Source organism: Megascapheus bottae, chromosome X (assembly GCF_031878675.1).
Source record: "Megascapheus bottae isolate mThoBot1 chromosome X, mThoBot2.hap1, whole genome shotgun sequence".
Lineage (NCBI taxonomy): Eukaryota > Metazoa > Chordata > Mammalia > Rodentia > Geomyidae > Megascapheus > Megascapheus bottae.
Genome location: NC_143547.1, coordinates 33,425,535 through 33,441,993, shown reverse-complemented (window position 1 = coordinate 33,441,993; position 16,459 = coordinate 33,425,535). Strand labels below are relative to the sequence as shown.

Here is a 16,459-nt window from a genome sequence, read left to right as displayed (position 1 = left end):
GACTTCGCAAGACGTGGGCAGACTCCAGGAGATTCCTCCCTAAGGACTGCGGAGAAAGAACGCCATCAGAGCTGGGCCGACTCCTGCGGACTCTGCGGCGTCCCGTGGCCAACTCCCCGCACAGCACTGGAGACACCACTCCCGAAGACCGGCCCAAGGCCTCCAGAGACCGGGTCAGTCCCCGCAGACCACTGACAGGGCAGGGGTGGGGGAGGGGCGGGCAGATCAGGCAAGTGGGGGTCAGAGGGCCCAGTCCAGCCTCCGGACATCTTGGATGTGTCATGTGCTGCACGCCTAGCCAATCAGAAGCGGGGTTCAGCCACTCCCTCCTTCCGCCCCTGCCACAGGCTCTGCCTCCTCGGGGCTCCCACCGAGGACATCTTGGCAGCCCTGTCACTTGTCCCCGAGTGACAGCCTGCCGGTGGAGCCTCCGAGACACCCCAGCTCCGCGGAGAGCGAAGAAGGGGGCTTCCCTAGCCCCTGGACACGCGTGCGGAGTGACGGTTGCCCTGCTGGGTTCTGAGGCCACAAACCAGGTACTGTGGCATCGGCTGCCATCTTTCTTTCCGAAGCCCAGGCTCCGCCCCTCAGGACTGCAGGCCCCCAGTGCCTTCTGCAGTCGGGGTCAGGAAAGCCATAGGGAGATTCCCCAAAAGATTAACATGGAGCTCCCCTATGACCCCTCCTGGGCATTTATCCAATTGGCCACACACCAGGCCACACTAATTATAGCACAACCATGTTCATTGGAGCATTGTTTACCATGGGTAAGATAGGTTTTTGTTAGATAGCTTTATGTATCTTAGACCAATGTTGGGCTTGTAGAGTGAGAGTTCTGACAGTTTTGTAAGAATAGCCTATAACCATTTTTAATGCTTTAACATATCCATTAGCCAAATTGTAATGTCCATGGCTCTTGCCAGGGTGCATAATTTTTATAGAGTGGAACCTCTAATTGTTTCCCTGGTCAATGTACACTTGTGATCAGTCTTTAGATAAAACAACATACTCCCTTTCCTTACAAATATGACCATGTCTAGGGGCCTCTTAATTTACTCAACCATGACATCATTCCATGCACACTGGGGATGGGTGAAATCAAACAGATGGTACAGGTCCACTTTAGTACAGTTTGGAACTCCCCCAACATTTAGTCTCCTGGGATAGTTACAGAATTTTAACCCAAACATGTCCGTTTTCCCACCAGATCCTTAAACTGAAATTTTAATGATGCAAGAAAAGACATTTAAATTAGGCATTTTAAATTAGAAATTAGAAATTAAATTAGAAATTTTTAGAATGTCTCAGCTGGTGTTTTTTTAAATTGGGAAACATAGCTACAACACAAGTTACCTGGGATTCCAATATATTTATTTCCAAGAACACTGACCAAACATATTATTCCCTCAATAGACAAAGCAGGAGACATTTAGAGATTGAGCTATAGTCTATGCTAACTCCATGAACAGATTTTTGGTTGTGGAGGAAATTTGTCTCTGTCTTTCCAGTCTCCTCACAGACTCAGCTTTATGGATGACAGTAACACTCTTGAAATAGAAAAGGACTCCTGGTCCCCTGACCCATAAATTCATATAGATTGTAATCTGTCAGCTACTGTTCCATGTAGAGTCTTCTGACTAATTTAGCCAATGTGAAATTCACAGGATTGCAAGTCCTAGAGTTACAGTGTGATGTTGTGAAAACTTTTTGTAAAAGTGCTATTTTGGCTTTTATTGACCCAAGAAACCAAGTTCACAAAATCCTTGTTGGGACAGTATGAGGTTGTGGGGTGAATCCATAGCTTAGGGTGCACAGGCATGCATTACACATGTACTTATCGACATGTGTATTGCCATTTCCATGATAGGCCCCCATGGGGGCCAGAGTAGGCCAGCCTCCAGCTACCCTCTTACTTACTGCATATGATTTTTGGCCCTCCTTATATCAAATTGAATTGACACCAACTATTTCAGGGTGGTGATATCAGTTTTGTTAATTATAGGTTCTTTGCTATTGTGGTGTCTCGCCTTTAACCATTTGTTATCTGGGGCGTGAGGAGGCCTATAGAGTTCATCTATTCAGGTAAGTGGTTGATTTCTCAAGCTTTGACTTGCCTAGATTACGCAGCTTCTGAGATGAGGAAAGCATAGCTATCATCTCACTATTTGGAGGTAGCTGGAGATTTTTGAGGATATTGTTGAGGAAATAAGCAGGTGTTTTTAGTGTGAAACTACACATTGAAGCTGGGTCAAGGCTATATTTATACCCCAGAGAAACTGGTTTTACTTTGCTATGGTGAATCCAGGGAGCAGTCTCTGCCACTTGAGATCCATAGAGTAGAAAAAAATTCATAACAATGTCCCTCTTTTAAGGGGTATTAATGGCTGGAAATTTTATTTTTTTCCAGATAATCACAATGCTTTTCTTTGTGGTCATGATATGTTAGACTTGTTGGGAGTGATGAGAATCTGTAGTAATTTCAAAAGCCAACTCCCCTACCTCAACCCCCACCACCTCAGGTGACAGGTGACATAGTTCCTTCAAGCAAGCCACACTTCGCTTGAGCAAAAGACTTGCTCAAAAGTGGGCTCCCAGAACCATGCCTGTGTAATCAACTTCAGGCCCAAACAAAAAACTTCCAAAGCACATACCATCTAGCCACCTTTGAACCTACCCTAACCTGTGACCCTACCTAAAGTCCCTTGACCCCAGTCCCCAGTATGCCTCTTTTATTCTGAATCTCCTCAGGTCTCCCCAGCATCCTTACTCAACTTTTATTAAATTTGATTTAGTCTGTTGTATTCTGTCTGCTTTCATTATTCTTGCTTTGTGAATCTGTATTTTTCCTTAACAATTGTTGTGGAAATCCAGGTCAGAATTCTCAGAGGAAAACCTTTCCACTCAAGACTGTTTTTCCTCTCCCCTTCTTTCTGTCTCTTTTCCCCTCTCCATACTTCCTTTCCCTTTCCAGAACAGCAGCTTTGGGCCAGGAGTTTGGCCCAAGTGCTTGCCTAGCATGCATAGAGATCCAGGTTCAATTCCTCGGTACCACATACATAGAAAAAGTTGGAAGTGGTGCTGCGATTCAAGTGGTCGAGCTCGAGCCTTGAGAATGCCCAAGGACAGTGTTCAGGCCTGGAGTTCAAACCCCAGGACTGGCAAAAAAAAAACAGCTGCTTTAATGGAGCAGGTAGGTTCCTCCAGCTTATTAACGGTCGAAGCTTGTAGTTAAATTGCAGCCTATATATGACCAGAGCTTTCACCCTTACTGGATCTTGGCTTTAGCTGCTTAAGTCAATATAAGTGAGTCAAAATCTTGACCTAGGTCTTTATTGACTGAGTGGTAAACCCTCTCTTTGGCTTCTGTTTCATATCTTCTCTCCACCACCACCACCACCACCCCACCACCACCTTAGCAATGGCCTCTAAACATTTACCATTCCATCACCAACACTCAACCCTGGCCATTTCTCCTCAAAGCAAATCTCTCTATATTTTGAAGTAATGATTCTAGTTTCTTTTTCAAATGTCCCCCAAGAATTTGAAATGATTGTCCCAGGGCCCTCTTCAGAAAGACTGGATTCTTGGGATGCCCAGCTACTAAGTGGAGGATCTCACTGGTTTTTAGGGATTCCTAAATACACATTCTTGGCTCTGTCCTTTTCCTCACAACTAACCATGGACTTGTCTCTTAGGTCATGAGTTCTCAACAGTACATTCCAGCTGACAGACCTTTGGCTTGTCTCTTTAAAAAAAAACTAGCTGTTCTGGGCTTGAAATCAGATTTAAAGTCAAAGAAATTTACATGCTTTTTTGTAAAAATTTGACCTCAGTTGTAATTGGTGGCCCATATATGGAGCTTTTGAACACTCAGAATTGCAAGATGTGGACAGTTTCCTCCAAAGGTATGGCAGATGGTTAGAGGTTCCCTATATTCCATCTATTTTCCTTCTCCAAGCACATCTATCCCTCTGCTTGGCTTGCTCCCCCTTCCAACTCCTCCTCTCTATCTTATCATCCTCACCTTGCCCTTCTAAAACTTTTCCAACTCTCTGTGTATCCACTCCAGATACTCTTGGGACTGAAAATGATCCCCTTGATTCACCAAATTAGCCTCTTCCCTACCAAACCTCTGATATTTACTTAATACTTCTCTCCCTGATACATGTAACTCTGCTTAGTCCTCCTCCCCTATGACTGTTACACTAACCTCTGTAACAACCGGAACCAAATTTCCCAGCCTCCCAACAAGCCAAACTTATTTCCTTAAGTAGAGCCCTGTCTGGCCAAAGGCAATGTCATTTAACATTTACACAGATTCAAAATATGCCTACAATTACTATTTACTCCAACATTCTTACTTGGAGAGAAGGAGGTTACCTGACGCAAAAAGGCATTCTCTTTGTTAAGGGAATCTCATTGAATAGCTCCAATGGTCAACTGTATTTCACTTCAGAGGGCAAGAGCAGGATGGCCTTTCTAGATCCCAAGCCAATAATCAGACTGACAAATTGCCAAAGGAGGTAGCCCAGTGTCTTCCTAGACCATAATATCTCTTTTTGGTTCAATCTTCTGCTCCTCTCCAAACTTACTGTAAGCCCAGAGAGGAAAAAAACAACTTCATTTCTCAACACGAAAGCAGGAAACAAGACTGATGTTACCATCAGAATCATATAGTATTACCAAGGCAATCCTCCTCCATTCTCAGATATTGCATCACTTGTTTCATCCTAATCTGTACTTTCTCACCTCTTCCAAAAACCTTAAGCTTACCTAAGTTCTGAGGACTGAAGGTTTTTATGAGAATTGGCCAAATTCCGTTCTGTCTGCCAGAAGTCTCATCCCAATGCAAATCTAAAACCTCCTTCCTTCCCTATTCACTAAGCCAGGTGGTCCCTCCCTGCCGTCAATTGGCAACTCAGTTTTACCCACATATCCCCCAGTAAAGAGATTTAAATATTTATTGGTCATGGTGGGTACCTTCTCCAGTTGGGTGGAGGCATTTCCCACAATCAACAAAAGAGCTGCCAATGTGGCTTCTACCTTAATAAAAGAAACCATCCTCCATTTTGGCTTTCCTATATCTCTGCATTCTGATATCAGGCCTGAGTTTTACTTCTTCCATCACCCAACATGTTACCCTGTACCTTCAGATTCCATGGAAATTTCATATCCCTTATCATTCCCAATTCTCTGGCAAGGTTGAGGGAATCAATTGATCCCTAAAATATACCTTTACAAAACTCACAATTGAAACCCATCAGGACTGGGTTAAAATTTTTGACTTGGCTCTGCTTAAATTTTGAGCCCTACCTAGAGAGCATCTTCAACTGAGTCCCACTGACATACTTTACAGGCAGCCTCTACTTCCCCCCGAGCAACAATCTCACTCCTCCTCTCCTATTCTACCTTGGAGTATCACTTTGGGACATACAGCCACATTCTCCCCAAGCTTGCACCCAATCCTGCCTGCCAAGAAATCCATGCATCCCCTTTTACAGGTGGGAGACCAAGTATGTTTGTCCTCTCTCCAACTCACGCCACCTTCCTCCCTTCAACCCAGTGGTTGAGTCCCTTCAAGGTTATCCTCACTAAACCCACTGCTGCAAAACATGAAGGCCATCCTTCCTTTATTCATATTTTCAGACTCAAATGCTCCAATTTACCACAATATTTCTCTGTCCCTACAGGACCCACATCCTTAAAGATTACCAGCATCCACCCGCCCCCTCTTACAGAGGAGCTGACCTGACATGTTCCATCAGGCTAGCCTAGGTAAGTTATTCTCCATTCAGCTCTTTGATAATTTTATTGCCAACTTTATTGAAGATACTTACATATTTGGTCTTCCAGAGCCTTTGACTATAGACACCTTCTTCTCGTATATAACTGACCTATGGCTTCAGGGTACGTTTATGAACTTTACTCCCATTCAAATCTCCTTTTTCTCCTTCTGCCTGCTCATTCTACTTTACAGTAATGAGCCCCATGCCTTTGAGGATCATGCTTTCATACCTCTTTCCTCTCCTTTGTCTAGTGGCTTCTTTGATTACAATGACTATTTCCCATATTACCCTTAAGGGCAAATGAAATTTCAAATCCTTCCCCTTCCCCCTCACTGGTGTGCCTCTAAACTCCTCCACTTTGGATGGAAGTTCCTCTTGAGTGGATCTCTTTGTAGATGGATGTCAGCTCATCGATGGTTCCCAGGAAACCTACTGGTGATGTTCACACCATGGGCTGCAATCTCACTTCTGATTCCAGATTTTTGCATTTGTGGGAGTCACTCATCTAAGCCACCTACAGGCTGCCCACAGTTCTGTTCCCAGGAATTTGACTGTGACTGGTAACTATCTACCCAAGTACGAGTGATATGGCTACATGGCACTTCTCCCAAGTATACAGATTTCTCTTAGACACAATCTCAGGAGTCCTGTACTGCTAACCAGTGCATGTTTCTCAACTCCATGTTACAGTTCAAGGACACCATGTGGACTAAAGGTATTTTCTTCTTCCGGGACAGTGTGGGCCATTGTCAACCAATTCTATGGCCAAGTTTATGATTAAAACTGTTTTCTCTCCTAAACTAATGGTCAATTCCTAGGATCAGGGACAAGAAAGTTTGCCTTGGCACTTTCTGTGTCTTTCAACCATATTTGTCAGACATCTGTAACCCAGCTATAAGAAATGATTAAGGCCTCCCACTAGTCCCTTAACCACTCAATTCCAGCTCTAGCTTCTGTCTGCAGGATTTGTACAAAGCTTGGCTCCACACAATATCTGAGTGTTATTCTTAACCACTCCATCATGCTCTACCTTACCCAGTCTCCAGAAACCCTAGATATTTACATCTTGCCCCTAGTTGGCTGTATGTACATTTTTCCTTCCTTATAAGAGGCCATAACCAGTTTGTGCTCCAAATGAAACTTTTGGTGTGACCAGAGTGTGCTTTCCTTTAACATTCCTATCAACTGGCCCTTCTAACTTGTCAACCTTTTTCTTGCTCTCACAGTCCTCCCCAGGGATAAAACACTGCTCATCTGGAGGCTTCCTCAACATTCTTGATGCTCCCCAACTATTGTCACATCAGGCATAGGTCTAGTAACCACATCAGGCACAGTCCTTAGAGCCACAGCTATCAAAGTATCACAAGTCCACTACCAGGAGGTGACCCATGAGGTCATAGAGAACCTTACACCCTTTCCCAATCAGCCCTAGCCTTACAATAACTCACTTCCCTGGCCACAGTTGTCCTCCAAAGTAGATGGCTTTCTTTGCTTACTTACTGCTGCACAAGGGGGATTTCTTAACTTTTTGCAGGAAGAATGGTTTTTATGCTAACAAATTTGGTGTAGTCCAAGAAACCCTAAGTCAATTGCAGGAATAACTCAACAATCAATGGGAATCACTGTAATGGACATCATGGTAGTATTTGCTCTCACAGTGGTCCACATTGCCCCCCTACTAGGACCTTTGACAGTAATCATCTTGCTCCTCTTTCTTGGACCTTGTTTTCCTAATCTTTTTCAAAAGTTCTCTTTGACAGGATGACTAACCCTACCCAGGCCACTATCCAGGAACAAGTCAAGGCTATCCTATTACTACAAGCAACCCAAGGCTTCGTTTATACCACTGTGCCCAATGAATACGCAGACCCAGAAAACCCCAGCCCCAGTAACCCCTCGATGCCCCTATGTCAGCAGGAAGTAGCCAGAAAAGACCACAACGCCCCTCAACCTTTTTATACCCGTTCAGGGTCTCAAATGACAAGAATCTGCAATCTCTAAAAGGCTTCTCCCACATTCACTAGGTGATAGTCATCTGAATTCCTCCAAGCAGCCCATATCTGGTTAAACAGGGTACTTGCTCAACAGTAGAATCTTGGACCCAGGCCTGTATATTCAACTTCAGGCTGAAACATATACCATCTTGCAAAACACATACCATCTAGCCACCTTGGATCTTACCCCACCCATGATCTGAGTTAAAGTCCCTTGACACTTGACCCCAGTATGTCTCCTAACTCTCTTCAGGTCATGTGTTAACTTTCATTAAATTTGATCTGGTCTGTTGAAGTCAGTATCTTTGTCTCTTTTCATTCTTCTCAACTTTCAAATTCATTCTTTTCCCTAGCAGGGAGTCTCTTTAAGACATTTTCATTAATTTTTAGTAAGCCAGAGGGCTCTTATTTGAGGTCATAAGTTAAGATCTGTTAGCTGCTATATGTTCCCCCTTAAGCCTCTAATTAAGAGATGACCTCCCCATAGTATATCTCATATAGTACCTGTCTCATCTGTATAGTGGGACAGGATCTAATTTTTTTTTAAATAGATAAAACTAAGTACCATTTTAGGTGAGTTTCTTGACATAGTTTTTTTTAAGTTGAGTTATAGTATATATTCCTATGTTTTCTTTTACCTGAACATTGAGGTAGTAAGGCTATTTATAATTATTGAGTTATTTTTAGACTTTTGCCATTAGTGATATCACCTCTGCCGTAATTGCCAGACCCATGCCCCACCCAGTAAACACAGTTATTTTAAACCAAGAAGTGATTTTGTTTAACAGGTACTTTGTCAATCAGTAAAGGTAACAAACACCAACATATACATACATATATATATATATACATACATACGTACATACATGTATGTATATATATATGCATCCTCAAGCTTGATGCATCTCATTAAAGTCTACAGCAAATTTTATAAAGGGACTCCCTCTCACAGTATGTACTTGGGGTGGTGCTCTCTTGATCTCCTTGAAAACTTATGTTTTGGTTTTGTTTTTCCACCTCAAGTGCTTCAGTTTTTCAAGTTTGTAGCTTTATAGAGTGGTATGACTATGAGAGAGAACTTGGAGATCCATATGTGGCAAAGGCATGCTGCCCCATGCAGAAAGGCAACTTATATCTATGTAGGGCTTTCTCCTAACTGCATAGTAGTCTAGTATCTTTTCTTCATTATTTTACCTCTCAGGCACCAAGTACTCAGACTCATGTACTCCAAAACTTGAGAACCTAGAAAAAATATATCTTGTCTTTTGTATCCTTCTGCCTGCTTATCTACGGTAGGCTTACTAGTATTTTATTGGCTGATTTCTAGGATGAAAAGTTCATAGAGGTTCACAGAGTTGTCTAGCTGTCTCTCTAGGGGCCCATTCTACACCAAAGAGAGAGCTATTGTGACTCACAAAGAACTGTGTCACCTAGCTGGAAATATTGGCATGCAAAGAACCTCAAGGACAACTTGGTTCTGTTCATAGGGCTCAAGCTCCCTCATATAGTTTCAATCCAGATCCTCTCCATCCCCCACAGCAGTATGTACTATATATATTCTATACACATTAACTTGGGGGAGGATCCTTCCTTCGGGGTCTATCCGACTTTGTCTGCCCTCAAGGCCTGCTTCTATCCTGGCTCAGTTACATCTAGAGATGGCAGAGATGCCCCCAAGGTGGCCTCAAAAGGCGATCCGGCTGAGGAAACTTTAATTGTGGAGCACTCAGAGTTGCGCAGAGTTAGCCCTCCTGCTGCTCAGGAGGAAAGGGTTTAAAATCTCTCTATGAGGAGGGATTGTTGGTCTCCTTTGATCCTGGTGCCAGGTCCTTGAGCCCTACACCAAGTGCTCCTACCCAGGAACTTTCAGCAGACAATTGGGGTAAGGAGCGACTTCCACCATCCTATAGAATTAGTGGTGACTCCTCCCCTAAACTGGAAGAGCAGGTTAAGCAGCCATCCTTCACCAGTGGAGACTCCTCCCCACTGTGCATGGCTTTCCCAGTAAATGCTAACCCTGTGGGCAATAGACAGGCCCTATGGTATCCCTGGGAGGCCCCTGATTTAAAGGAGCTTAATAGAAAGCAGTCTCCCTAGATGGGCCAAATTCGCCCTGGGCCAAGACCATCCTCTAAGGCCTGGCTCATCAGCAGTGCACCACCCAAGACTGGAAAAATTTAACTTAAGGCTGTGCTCCCTGGCCCCCTGTACCTCAAATGCTGTGCCTTTTTTGATGAGGAGTGCCATGCCCAGGCTGAGAAGAATCAGGATGTTAATCCCCCAGTCCCTGTGACTTTGGGAATGCTATCAGGATCCAGTGATCACTTTTCCACAGGCAACCAGCAGGCTGCTATCCCTGCCCCCTACCAAGAACAGGTGTGGGCTTTGGGATTGGCTGTGTGGAAAAAATTGGAACAAGGCCCCTCAGAGCCTCCAATATCAGGAATTTCTCAGATGGCTACCGAGGATCTTGCCACCTTTATAGAAAGAGTAGAGCAGAGCCTCCAGAGAATGTTCCCCCTGGGCCCCCTCCGAGATCAGTTTGTCAAGATGCTGGTCTAGGAGGGGATGACCGCATACCACACACTGGCCTGTGCCGAAATGAAGGAAAGATCTATGGGAAGGTGGATAGTTGCCACTAAGGATGTAGGCACTCAAGCCCACCAGTCACAGACACTTTCTACTGCCCTTATCTCTTTCAATGGAGCTGGAAGAGGAGTTTGTTATGGTTGTGGCCAGCAAGTCCACTTCAAAAGAGATTGCCCTAGGGGTCGAATAAGACCTGATCCCTCACAGGAACATCTTTTATGCCAGACCAAAGGCCAAACTCCACCTAAAACACCCTGTCCCCGATGCAGGAAGGGATTCCTTTGGCAAAAGGATTGTAAACCTAAATTGTAAATCTAAATTTGATATTGAGGGAAAGCCTTTAAACTAATTACGGGGCACCCTCCGGCCCCGTCACCCAAAGGAAGTGTCTCATCTAGGGATCCACCTAGGGCCCACTGGATCTCCGAGTAATCCCAGGGATTAGGCCAAAAATGGATATCTTCACCTTGGGGAGGGGAGTTCCACTGCCTGATTGACACTGGAGCAGATGGGACAGTATAGGGGTGGGGGGGGGTGACACTAAGTCTGAAGAGGCCAAGGACTGGCTCCCTTGGAAGGATGTGGATGGTAGCTGGGGGGAGGTGCGCCCCCTGGTGGCATCTGGCCTAACAGCCAACCTGCTGGGACAGGATATTTTGGGAGAGACAGAGGCATTCATCACCACAGACCATAAAAGGAAATATAATGATACTCTAGAGGAAGAGGATCAACAGCAATTTGGCCTATCAGGCCATCTTAATAACTATAAGGGGGACCTGCCTATGGAGGCTGCAAGGTGGAATGCTCCTACACCCTGTGTAAGTCCTCACCCCCACTGTTCCAACTGCCCCCCCCATCCAATGGCTTCCGGGCCCTCCAGTTTGGGTGGAACAGTGGCTGCTTCCTTTATATAAATTACAAAAACTAAGAGAGATATTATCAGAACAGCTGACTTTAGGGCATATCAGGCACTAAGCCCTTGGAATTGTCCTGTGTTTGTCAAACAGAAGTCCTCGGGAAAATGGAGAATGTTGCAGGACCTAAGAAAGATTAATGAGCGATGGTTCATGTGCTACCCCCTTGCGAGGGTTGCCTTGGATCCCCTCCATCCCTCGAGACTTGACTCTCATTGTGATTGATATCAAGGATTGCTTCTTTTGTATTCCTCTGGATGCCTGGGATTGCAGAAAAATTCGCCTTCTCCGTTCCCTCAATCAATTTCCAAGGGCCAGATGAAAGATGAGTGGGTGGTACAGCCCCAAGGCATGGCCAGTAGCCCAGCCTTTTGTCAACATTATGTTTCACAAATTCTGCAACCCCTTCAGAGGAGATCAGATATAACTATATATGTATACATGGATATTATTATAGGGGCAACAACAATGCCTCGCCTGGAATTAAAACAATCGAAGCTACTATTTCCTCCCAGGCCTTAAGTTCCCGGCTCCTAGCAACACTGTGGCAGGCCCCAGCTCTTGGCGGTAGGTGGCCTAGCAGCATCTTAGCAAATTTCACGCCACCTGCCCTGGTCAGAGCCATTCAGCCACTGTGCTTAAAGAGGACCTGCCCTATAATCTCTAGGGAGAGACAAGATATGAATGTTGTGGCATTCTATGATGACTGCATTAGTTATGAGAAAATTGGCATAAAACTGCTCCCCCGATTCTAGGGGCCACAGTCTCCAATGACTTCCATTTCCCCCTTTAACTTGGAAATCACATGACCACCTATGGATGGAGCAGTGGCCTATTGGTGGGAAAAGCAATTGGAGCTACTAAAATTAATACAGGAACAGCTTCAGAACTCCCTATTTTTGTTATCATGAGTATCAGGCAAATACAGGTTTCAAATACAGGTTTCTTCATGGTCTCCCTGCAGTAAATATGCCCATGGGGGCCACCCAAGCAGGGCTCCAAGTCTTGCATCAATTCCTAATAATTTGTATATTTATGCTATTGAGATAAAGGATTGATTTTTTCTATAAACAGTGGTTTTCCTTTACCACCCCTCCTATAACAACCGTTTCTGGAAAAGATGCCCAGGTTTAAAGCAAAGGCCTCCGGAGGTAAGTAAAAGTCGGCCGACCACTCTATATGTCTAAAAAGTGCACTGTGGGCCAAAAATCTGGACGCAGCAAGCTCTCTAGGGCCTGGGTGGTCAAGGGATGCCTTTACCTCCTTCTGGGTTTCTTGTCAGTAACAGGGCATGCCTGAGAGTCCCACTGGCAAGACATGTCTAAATCTAAGTAAGTTGTTTGGTGAGAACATTCATCTGAGTCCATGTTTTTGTGTTAAATGTATCCGATTTAGTCCCATTTTCTTGTTATGAGTCAAAGTCTGGTTTTGTTTGAGAGTAGGCAAGGATGGCCTCCGCCGGTCATCTACCAGGGAACAGAAATTTCTGTAGGGGAGGCGTGCCCTGAGTTCAGGGCCCCATGGTCTTTCTGTCACTCTGGTAGTTTAAGGCCAGGCATGACATCAGAAATTTGAGAGATACTTAAATGTCTCTGCTTCTGTGTCTCGTTTTTGTTACATGTTTTTTCCTTGGGAATTTTTTTCTTGTCTGGTTTTGTCCTTGACATTGATACCAGTCCAAAATATGGGTCCTTGTGGTGTGTGTGTGTGTGTGTGTGTGTGTGTGTGTGTGTGTGTGTGTGCACGCACATGCGCGCACGTGCACACATCCTTTTTATCTATTTGAATATATCTGTGGAGTAAAAGTTTTGGCCCCCCCTGGGGTAGGTTTCAGGCCTGGTATGGCCCCTCCCACTCGGCTGCAGTTGAGGTGAGCCGAGGTCAGACAAAGCAGCTGCAGGCTTAGTCCAGTTTCCTTTTTCCTAACAACCTGCTGAAGTGTCAGTCTGGAGACAGTTGGTGGCAGGACACAGACTTCAGTCTTAGTTCCCCTAGGTTTAAGACTCCCACCCAACTTTCATCCACAAAAAGTATTATGATAATAAGTTGCCATGTTAAAAAGCTTCGTTTTAAAACTTGGTTGTCACCTGCAAGAGTAAAATTGGCAAAATTCTCTTGACACAAACTTCCGGAAAATGTACGGCCGATATTAATTTTGCACGCTTTCAGATCTTTGAGTATGAATGTACATGTGTGAATGAGTGTGAGTGAACATGTTCAAAGTTAAATTGTCAGCATCCAAAACAATGGATAAATCCATAATTGAAACACAAAGACAATTAGGTAAATCTAAGTCTAAAATTCAAGAAAATTATTAGGTTTGGATGTTTTCCAATGTCTCAAAGGATTATTGCATTATTTTAAAGAGGAATCAGTTAATAGGATTTTTCTAAACATTCTGAAATCAGCATTTTAAAAATCTGGTATTGTAATGCATAGAGCTGTTTACATTGTAAACAGTGTATCTTGTTTAGCCTAGAGGCAGTAGGGAATTTGGAATTTATTTCTTTGAGTTAAAGTTTGGAGACAAGTATCAAAATTTAAATGTGAATTTGTTTATCAGTGTCAGAAGCTTTGCCTGCCTGTCTCTTAAAACTGTTTAGGTAATCAAATGCCAAGAGAAAGGACCGAGAGAACTTAAGATAGTCCTGTGTGACCATCTTTGAGGGTGAGAGGTGCAGCTCTGGGTAAGATAAGCTGGCACAAAAGCTGTTTATCTAAACCTGGTCAGATGGACTGAGTAGACCGTCTTTGTCCTTCTTCCTTACAGAATGACATTGGAAATCTGATGGTAAAGTGGGTGATATGATTAGTATTTCTTAAACTTACCCCCTAATGATTCAAGTCAGATCCCTGCCACATGAACTGACTCACTTAAATTGATGAGAGTTGCATCAGAGATTCCCCCTGGTCCTTATAAAAGACTTAAAAAAAGATTGTGAGAAAATTGTGCATGCCATTTTTACAAGTCCCACCTCTACAATCCCCTGGGGTCAATCCCCAGGACAGTAAACCTAACTTTACCTGGCAGACTGATGTAACCCACTATGTCTATAGATACTCATTCACATGCTTGTTGGGCTACTGCACATTCTGGCGTAAGAGCCCGACACGCTGAAAGCCATTTTTTACAATGTTTTGCTGTCTTGGGTACAGAAAATCATCATAAGACCTTAAAAATCAACTAATAAAACAAAAAGGGGAGGCAACCCCCATGATCAATTGAGGACAGCCAGGCTTACACTAAACATTTAAAATTTTTCCAAGGATCAGCCTCTGACTGCCTTTCAGAGATATTGGTCTAATCAGACACCTTATTTAAAGGTTGAAGTCTGTTGGAGAGATCTTCTTACTGGATCATGGAGAGGCCCTGATCCCCTCATTAGTGTGGGGAGGGGATTTGCATGTGTCTTCCTGGTGGGCGAACCAAACACAATTTGGGTACCGGCTTGAGATTTAAAATATTGTCAGCAAACTAAAAAATAATTACCCAAGAGCACCCCCTCTTGAGGTACGATTTTCCTTCTCCCTCTTGTTCACAGGAATGAGGAGACCATACTGGATGCTCTGCCTTGCTGTGGTTGGATTCCTCAGTCGCCTTCCTTCTCCTCATCCTGGGCATCTTTATCCACACCACCCACAAAGACACTAGTTTGGATCTACAATCTCAACTTTATTCCCTGGCTGCAGTAGTCCTCCAAAAGCATCGAGGCCTTTATCTGCTTAAAAAGGCTGCAGGAGGTTCTCAAACACCGCCAAAATGAAATCGATGCAAACTATCTATGGACTGGACTAAATGGTTGGCTCCCTTACCCTCTCCCCTGCGTGGGCCCCTTGGTTACAGTGATCCTTGTATTCACATTCAGACCTTGTGTGATCAATAAGCTCCTTCAGTTTCTTAGGGATCAGGTTAAAGCTGTTCAGCTAATGGTGGACCGACAATATGCTGGGCTACGAGATGGCAGACTGGGAACCCTATGAGGTTGGCCCCAGCCCTTACCAGGATGTACAGGTGTATAAAAAGGTTTCCTTTGCTGATGTTGGCCAACCCCCCTACTTAAAATCTCCATTTGGGTCTGCCAACCATACAGGTGAATTGCCTGAAGAGCTAGAGTGGTAGTCAATGACGGGTAAGATCCCCAGAGGGGGACAACCTAAGACAGGCACATTCTCGAGTAAGGCAAACACCTGCTTAATAAAACACTAAGGGGGAAATGTAGGGCATGTCACGTCAGGGAAATGGAAACCTGTGTTGTAAAAGGAGGCCTAACTCGTGGCCCAGTGCTCATTTCCTGGTTTTGGGACCCAACCTGCCTGTCGCCCGGTTGGAAGGCGTGGCTGTGGTTTGTGATGTAAAGTAAGGCTACCTCAGGGATAGGCCCTGAACCCTTCGGCCCTCTCAGACAGCACCTGATTCCCCTTCTTTACCTACCTCCCCCCACCCTGCCCACCTTTGTGCTGATAGGCTCCTGCATCCTATATTAGCTGAATGTACTTCTTCAATAAATGAGTTCCTGCCTTGACGGGACTTCCTGACATGTCTGATGGTCCTCCGGTTGGGGAGGGCTGAGTGGGAGCCATCAGTTGGCCCTTTCCTTTCTCTGCTGGTCCTGGTCGGGGTGTGTTCTCTCTATCCCTCTTGCAGGTCAAGGGGGACGGAGGACTAAAACCCCCGACAGTGATCAAGAAATCCAGGGTCCCTACAAAATCCTTAGATGTCTGGGGACTACAGGGGAAATCCAGGGATCTGTGGGACAATGTACAAATGAAACTGTGTCACCTGGCTGGAAACATTGGCAGACATAGAACCTTAAAGACAACTTTGATGGGAATCAGTCCTGCAGAGACCATGCAGCAAACCCTCCAGGATACCATCTACTTCCTGAAGCTCCAACTCTCCCTTGTACTCCTCCACTGGCACCTCCGTGCTCTTAGATGTGCAGCAGCAGACATCTTGCAGTTTCTAGAGGAAGACACTCATCCCCTCAAGGATCTGTCTTTGCAAGGCCACCACCCAACAATCCATACAACGTGGTAGTCTCTTTAGGCATGCATCTGTACTGTCTCTAGGACCTGATTTGCATGGTCCCTCCATCTGTACAGTTTCTGATCTGTGAATAATCAATCAGAGAAGCTCATTCAAAGTCAGATGGGGCCCACCGAAATTTTCTTGATC

General features: G+C 44.6%; 1 long non-coding RNA gene across 2 annotated transcripts; it reads left to right on the top strand.

Annotated features, from left to right (window-relative positions):
* Window positions 1–348: 348 nt before the first annotated feature.
* LOC150040786 (uncharacterized) lies at window positions 349–15,806 on the top strand. 2 transcript variants are annotated; one of them, XR_016533742.1, is made up of 4 exons: window positions 349–536; window positions 2,003–2,082; window positions 5,691–5,775; window positions 14,826–15,806. It is a non-coding gene; the product is annotated as an uncharacterized LOC150040786 (long non-coding RNA). The 2 variants fall into 2 exon arrangements; XR_016533741.1 differs by lacking the exon at window positions 14,826–15,806 and adding an exon at window positions 8,982–10,868.
* Window positions 15,807–16,459: the final 653 nt, after the last annotated feature.